This window comes from Dermochelys coriacea, chromosome 5 (assembly GCF_009764565.3).
Source record: "Dermochelys coriacea isolate rDerCor1 chromosome 5, rDerCor1.pri.v4, whole genome shotgun sequence".
In the NCBI taxonomy this organism is placed as follows: domain Eukaryota; kingdom Metazoa; phylum Chordata; order Testudines; family Dermochelyidae; genus Dermochelys; species Dermochelys coriacea.
The window spans coordinates 25,746,818-25,755,020 of NC_050072.1; the positions used below are offsets into that span (position 1 = coordinate 25,746,818).

At 48.2% G+C, this 8,203-nt stretch overlaps 1 long non-coding RNA gene across 1 annotated transcript in view; it reads left to right on the forward strand.

Moving 5' to 3' along the window:
• Positions 1-8,203, forward strand: part of LOC119856406 — a 37,753-nt gene continuing 29,550 nt past the window's right edge. Inside the window, exon 1 of the long non-coding RNA XR_005293275.1 lies at positions 1-60. This is a non-coding gene — a long non-coding RNA (uncharacterized LOC119856406). The remainder of the gene's footprint in view (positions 61-8,203) is intronic.

Here is an 8,203-nt window from a genome sequence, read left to right on the forward strand (position 1 = left end):
CCGCTCAGGCCCCGGGAGGCGGAGGTGAGCTGGGCGTTGGGGCCGCCCGCGCCGCAGCAGGTAACCCGGGGGACCGTGCAGGGGAACCGCTCCCCGCCCCAGCTCACCTCCGCCTGAGCGGGAAGCCGCCCCCTGCTGCCCAGCCCGCCCTGGCTTCCCGCCGAACAGCTGATTCGCGGGGGCGGGAGGGGATGCGGAGAAGCGGGGCGCGGCGGGGCGTTCAGGGGAGGAGGCGGAGGTGAGCTGGGGCCGGCCGTGGGGGGAGGAGCTGCCGGGGGGTGCGCTGCACCCACCAAATTGCCCCGTGGGTTCTCCAGGAGTCGGTGCCTAAGGCGCCACTTCGGATGTGATCCGTGGGGGAGCAGCCACTCCCCCTGCTCCCCCGAGCTACGCTCCCCTGCCCCTAGGAGCCAGAGGGACCGGCCAGATGCTTCCTGGGAGCTGCGGGGGGGCGGATGGGGCAGGGGCCCAGGGGAGGGGGGCGTCAAGGAAGGCGGGGGGGCGGATGGGGCAGGGGTCCGGTGGAGGGGGGCGTCAAGGACGGCGGGGGGTCGGATGGGGCAGGGGTCCGGGGGAGGGGGGCGTCAAAGAACGCGGGGGGGCGGATGGGGCAGGGGTCCGGGGGAGGGGGGCGTCAAGGACGGCGGAGGGGCGGATAGGGCAGCGGCCCCGGGGGAGGGGGGCCTCAAGGAAGGCGGGTGGGCGGATGTGGCAGGGGTCCCGGGGGAGGGGGGCGTCAAAGAACGCGGGGGGGCGGATGGGGCAGGGGTCCCGGGGGAGGGGGGCGTCAGGGAACGCAGGGGGGCGGATGGGGCTGGGGTCCGCGGCAGGGGGGGCGTCAAGGAACGCGGGGGGGGGCGGATGGGGCAGGGGTCCTGAGGGTGGGGGGGCGTCAAGGATCGCGGGGGGGCGGATGGGTCAGGGGTTAGAGGGGGGCATCAAGGAACGCGGGGGGGCGGATGGGGCAGATGGGGCAGGTGTCCGGGGGAGGGGGGCGTCAAGGAACGTGGGGGGGGGCGGATGGGGCAGGTGTCCGGGGAGGGGGCGTCAAGGAACACGGGGGGGCAGATGGGGCAGGTGTCCGGGGGAGGGGGGGTGTCAAGGATCGCGGGGGGGCGGATGGGTCAGGGGTTAGAGGGGGGCATCAAGGAACGCGGGGGGGCAGATGGGGCAGGTGTCCGGGGGAGGGGGGCGTCAAGGAACGTGGGGGGGGGCGTCAAGGAACACGGGGGGCAGATGGGGCAGGTGTCCGGGGGAGGGGGGGTGTCAAGGAACGCGGGGGTGGCGGATGGGGCAGGTGTCCGGGGGAGGGGGGCGTCAAGGAACGCGGGGGGGGGGCAGATGGGGCAGGTGTCCGGGGGAGGGGGGCGTCAAGGAACGTGGGGGGGGCGGATAGGGCAGGGATTCGGGGAGGGGGCATCAAGGAACACGGGGGGGCGGATGGGGCAGGGGTCTCGGGGGGCGTCAAGGAACATGGAGTACGGATGGGGCAGGGGGGGCGTCAAGGAACGCGGGGGAGCAAATGGGGCAGATGGGGAGTTGTCCGAGGGAGGGGGGCGTCAAGGAACGCGGGGGGGATGGGGCAGGGGTCCGCGGGGGCGGGGCGGGGTCACGACCCCCTCGTGGGGTGAGGAGGGAACCGGCAGTTAAGATTTTGGCAGCTCATCCCCGCCCCCAGCCCCCCCCAGCCCGTCCCCCTCCCCTGGCCCCGCAGCACGTCGCTGTGAGAAAGCAGCGGCTGCTCCGGCTCCTGAGCGGGCTGCCCTCTCTTCTGGTGCCACAGCAGCCCCTGGTGGGCAAAAGGTGTAATTGCAGCATCTCTCCTGCAAAAAGAAAAGGAGGACTTGTGGCACCTTAGAGACTAACAAATTTATTAGAGCATAAGCTTTCGTGAGCTACAGCTCACTTCATCGGATGCAAAACAGAGGAGAGATTTATATACACACACACAGAGAACATGAAACAATGGGTTTATCATACACACTGTAAGGAGAGTGATCACTTAAGATAAGCCATCACCAACAGCAGGGGGGGGAAGGAGGAAAACCTTTCATGGTGACAAGCAGGTAGGCTAATTCCAGCAGTTAACAAGAATATCAGAGGAACAGTGGGGGGTGGGGTGGGAGGGAGAAATACCATGGGGAAAGAGTTTTACTTTGTGTAATGACTCATCCATTCCCAGTCTCTATTCAAGCCTAAATTAATTGTATCCAGTTTGCAAATTAATTCCAATTCAGTAGTCTCTCGTTGGAGTCTGTTTTTGAAGCTTTTTTGTTGAAGTATAGCCACAAAAAAGCTTCAAAAACAGACTCCAACGAGAGACTGCTGAATTGGAATTAATTTGCAAACTGGATACAGTTAACTTAGGCTTGAATAGAGACTGGGAATGGATGAGTCATTACACAAAGTAAAACTCTTTCCCCATGGTATTTCTCCCTCCCACCCCACCCCCACTGTTCCTCTGATATTCTTGTTAACTGCTGGAATTAACCTACCTGCTTGTCACCATGAAAGGTTTTCCTCCTTCCCCCCCTGCTGCTGGTGATGGCTTATCTTAAGTGATCACTCTCCTTACAGTGTGTATGATAAACCCATTGTTTCATGTTCTCTGTGTGTGTGTATATAAATCTCTCCTGTTTTTTCCACCAAATGCATCCGATGAAGTGAGCTGTAGCTCACGAAAGCTTATGCTCTAATAAATTTGTTAGTCTCTAAGGTGCCACAAGTACTCCTTTTCTTTTTGCGAATACAGACTAACACGGCTGCTACTCTGAAACCTGTGATCTCTCCTGCAGAATGTTTAATTCTGTTGAAGAAAAAAAAAACATCTGCAGGGGACATAAATTCTGTACCAGGAATAAATTAATTTGCAATAAGCAGGCAGAGTCTTGCTGGACGCTGACTGTGCATCTAAGAAATCCTCATGTGTATTTTTTTTTTATTTGAATGAGTGCATTGAATCTCTTGGGCTGATTAAACGTACTCCTGCCTCCATTGTTTCAGGCAGATGAAAGCAAATGCCTGCTATGGAAAAATTCAACCTTTGCACGAGTAGTTAACTGCTCTATAGCATTCCTCGCCATATAATTTCCCTTCTACACACATGATGTTTTCTTTCCTGCTGTTTGTTTTTTTTAATATAAATGTGAAACCAAGGAAAGTTTTAACAAACTTTTAAAACGCTAATCAAAAGGAGCATGCATATAGAATTCTTTATTTACAAAATGTATGTAAATATAGCAAATATCCTTATTTGTTTTTAGTTTTGTATTAGGAGTTAAACTCCCTCTAGCCTTGGTCTTTCAAAATGGTAGAAAGACCATTTTGAAAGGTTTCAGAGTAGCAGCCATGTTAGTCTGTATTCGCAAAAAGAAAAGGAGTACTTGTGGCCCCTTAGAGACTAACAAATTTATTTGAGCATAAGCTGTCATTAGAAAGTCATGTTTAACCTTTATGTCAATCTCCCTTATTCCATCTACTTAAAGTAATGTATTTTAGAGCCTTTGACATTTATTGGAAATTAGCACCTGTTGACTTTAGCTGTAAGCAGACCTTTTAATTTAAACTTTGTAACTCTGGTTTACAGGATAGCCTTTGTAAAGTGTCAGGGGATAGCCAATGCATCCGATGAAGTGAGCTGTAGCTCACGAAAGCTTATGCTCAAATAAATTTGTTAGTCTCTAAGGTGCCACAAGTACTCCTTTTCTTTTTAGGGGATAGCTGTGTTAGTCTGTATCCACAAAAACAACAAGGAGTCTGGTGGCATCTTAAAGACTAACAGATTTATTTGAGCATAAGCTTTTGTGGCTAAAAACCCCACTTCTTCAGATGCATGGAGTGAAAATTACAGATGCAGACATAAATATACTGACACATGAAGAGAAGGGAGTTACCTCACAAGTGGAGAGCCAGTGCTGACAGGGCCAATTCAATCAGGGTGTATGTAGTCCACTCCCAGTAATAGACAAGGAGGTGTCAGATTTGGGGGGGGATGAATGTGATAGTCCCATTGTTTACAATAAAAGTTTTAAAAGACAAAAGCCATGTAAATTGTGTAACTGCAGGTAGGAGTAAAATAAGGTTACCTTCCCTACCCCAGCAGTGCCCACCCTTCTTATCTGAAGCTGTTATCTTTTGCAACAAAAGAATTTTTGGTTAGAAATAAAGATCTATTAACATGCTTTTATATTGGCTCTAAACATGACATTGAGAAGGCAGCATTTTGAAACAAAAAGAGGTACCCATTTGTCATGAAGCTATATTTTTCTAACTGTACAAAGGAGTAAAATAAAGACTGACCCTGTTTACCTTGTTATCTGAAGAAACAGCCTCAAGGCCCCTCCTTACCCCAACTCTCCTCCCCCCCCCCCCGCCTTTTTTTCTTAATTTAAAGCTATGTTCTTTTGATAACATACCATTTTTAATCATAGCAAAATCTAGCATGAAAAAGTAGCATTGATCATTTTTGATTGAGAGGTACCACAACAAAACAGTCTGTTACAGAGTGCTTTGTAGAAGTTTAGCGCAATAAAAAAGTTTAAGAAACACTACCCTAGTCTTTTAAACTGCTACTCAAAAAAGGGTGCTGCTGCCTTGATGGATGAGTGCAAAGTGAAAATAAGGCAGCAGGAAGCAGCTTTGTCTGCCTGAGGAAGCCTCTGAAGAAGTGAAAATTGGCACCCAAAATTACAGGGAAATAAATCACTTTCATTTTAATGTTGAAAGTATTTAAATTAATGTATTTTTTACTATGGAATTATTTTATACGTGTCAAAATATTAAAATTCAAGACAGATAAATAAGGTTCACAGCACATTAGCCAATCCCTCAAAAACAAAGGAAATCTGAAATGAGGTTAAATGTTATGTTTGAAATAAGCTAGTTTTTTAATTTAGTGTGTGTGTGTGTGTATATATACACACTATATACACACACACACACACACAACCAGTCAAAAGATCCTAAATTAATATAATATATCTTTCTATTATATACACAAAAAGATCCTAACCTGAACAGGGTAAATCTGAGAGAAAAACATGAAATTAACAAAAGACTGTAGAGCTGTAATAATCTAATCTCCCTCCACCCCTCCCCCTGCACCTGCACACCTTTGTCTGATTCCATTTGAGGGAAAAGGGACAAATCTTAGCCCAGTCTCTGTGAGATATGCTTTTAAGAAAAACTTTGATTTTAGGGTTTATGCTTAGGAACCCTCTCACCCCAATCACAGGTGAGGGCAGGGGGAGGGGTTCCCAATCCTGATAGGAACCTCAAACACCACACACACAACCTGCTTTCCTTTCCTTCCCAGCCTAATTGAAAGACACTCACTCAGGGAAGAGTCATCCCCCTCATTACCTCCAGTGCTACATGAAAATTGCTGTAGAGCTGGTAATGGTCCTGGCCTAAGTGGTACTTGCAACAGCAATCTCTTCCCTGGAAATGGCTTGCCACATCTGTAGCTGCACTAGCTCAGGAGGGCCAGAAAGGCTCTGCAGGCCGGCAGCTCCAGAAGTTAATCTGGACCAAGATGAACCAACAATAGCAATAAGCATGCAGCTCTTAGGGTTGCCAGGTGTCCGGTTTTCAACCAGAACACATGGTCAAAAAGGGACCCTTCCCAGCGCAGTGAAAATGAGTGAGTGAGGGAGGGTGGGGGACAGTGAGTGACGAGTGGGAGGAGGGGAATGGAGTGAGCGGGGCGGGGCCTCAGAGAATGGGCGGGGCAAGGGTGTTCGGTTTTGTGCAATTAGAAAGTTGTACATTCTGTCGCTGGATGCTGGGCTCATAGACTATACTTAGTTGATGTGTCCTATTATAATATTTTTAACTTTAAAAATACATTTAAAAGGTAAACTGAGAAATCAGCTATCCAATAAACACAAATTTACGACTGACCGCCTACAGTAGAACAGATCAGTAGTGCCTTTCTTCGCTACTTATATGTATCACTGCATGGCATCAATCAGCGTTAGCCATATGGAGCTACATTTCCATGAGCTGCAGCTGAAACAGGAAATGTAGGCTCTGGATAAGGAATTAGTTCCATTAGAGCAGTACCCAACATTTTAAAAAGCAGATGCCCAAAGTTAGGCACTAACAGGTAAGATTTTCAGAAGAGCCCAGCACCCAACAGCTCCAATCTCGGCACCGAAATAAGCATCCCATCCAATTCCCAGTGAAATCAATGGAAAGGCTCCCATTGATTACAAGGCATGCTGGATCAGGCACAGATGCACAGATCTTTATGCACAGATCTTCCAAACAGCTCAGCCCCTATCTGGGCATTAATGTGAGCGGACCAGATTATCTGATGTGTTTGGCACCTGATGGCTATCATTGGACTTTCTTTGAAAATCTGGCCATTGACCATTATTTTGGCTCCTAAATTAGAGATTTTCCCAGGTGCTCACCTTGAATTCACATTTGAAATTTTGTGTGTGTGAGCTTGCACATTTAGGGGGGTGTAGACCTGGACATGCAAAGTATCATCAGAATTATTAAAAAATATAATGGAATCATTTTTAGATACATTTTTCAGTTCCCCTTTGGGAAAAAAATCCACTTAAAAAAGTGGCACTATCAGCATTTTTGATGCATGGCCAAATTCTGGATGACATCATACAAAACGTCCTTCCACCAGCAATGACGTGCGGGTGTGTCCCCACAAACCCCAATGTGTAACAAGGTTACACAGCAGTTATAATAATTCATGCAGTTTCCTTAGTTCAGCTGAAAGGTGGAGGAGTTTGCTTAGCCATTTTTCACACATACAGGCTCAGGTACTAAATAGGTCTGCATATGCCAGATTAGATAAAATATATGTACATCTTTTTTTCAGCACATCCTGCCTAAACCACACTCTTTTCTCCTGTGCTACATACTTGTGGGCAGACATGTTCTGTTGGTTCTCCTGTCAGCAGAGTTTGATCTGGTATGATTGTTTGACTGGTATGTGGCAGATTTATGCCACATCTACATCTGACAGAGGTCCACATTTATAGGGCCATACATCTGTCAGGCTCCTCAGGTGACTTTTTATGCTAACATCCCACGCACCAGTCAATGCTCCCTTGTGCATCAATGTTCCCATCTATTTGCAGCCTAGTTTGCACTGTAAACAACTTCTAGGAGCCACCTGCCTATCAGTGAAACAAATGCTGACCTCTGTAAATAAAAAGATCAATAGTGAGTGAAAGCCTGTTTGTAGTGTGGCTGAGCCAGAAGAGTTAATTGCCTCCCAAGACTCAATTTGTTCCCAGCAGACATTATTAGTTTGTTTACCAAACTTATTCCTCTTGTACTTGTTCATCAGAAACAATAGCAAAATAAACCTTTGCCTGAATGCCTTATTAGGAGGATAAAAGGCCTTCTAACATAGGTGATATATATATGGGAGCCAATCCTGCACAGGACCAAGAAGCATTTAAGTGGATGAGATGCAGAAAATGTCTGGATCAGCAAAGTAAATTCTATGTCATGCAAAATCTTGCCCCCTCTTGCAAGGGACTGTGGGTCAGACTTAAATAGGTATTAAAGCACCTAGAGATACAAACAGGAGTAAGCGCCCATTGAGGTGCTGAGTATGCCCATCTCCTACTGAAATTATTGGGAGTTGAGGGCATTGCTTAGTATAGTTTCAAGTCTCAGTCCTGCAGGTGAAGAGAAGGAAGCACTGAGCCTGGTCTCCTCTCACTGATGTTAGTGGGAATTGTATACATTCAGCACTTCCAAGGGTTGTTCGTCAGCTTGCACAATCAAGCCAACAATTTTGCTAGGTGCTGTGAATCTCCATCTCTCACGGGGTCAGTACAGCTCCTTACTCAGTTTTCACTTAGTCCTTCCTCAGGCAAATTCTATTTGACGGGCCAAATCCTGAATGGAGTTGAGCAAAACTGACTTCCATGAGAGCTGCAGGTGCTCTGTACCTCACAGATATGTGGTGTTGACCGCAGTCTCTACCACAGGGTGATTACCCAGACACTTAAAGATGGAACAGTGTGTCAGATTTAGGGCTTGAATCTGAGATGGGTGCAAAATGGACTGCACAGAAAAGGAATGAGTGTTCCTCATGACATCTATCTCTCACTTGCACAACACATGCTAGAATCTAGGCACTTGTTACGGTACATCCAGGAGCCAGATCAGTGCTGGGCTTTACCATTATAGCATTCCCTAACTAGCTCTCAAAGCTCAGAAT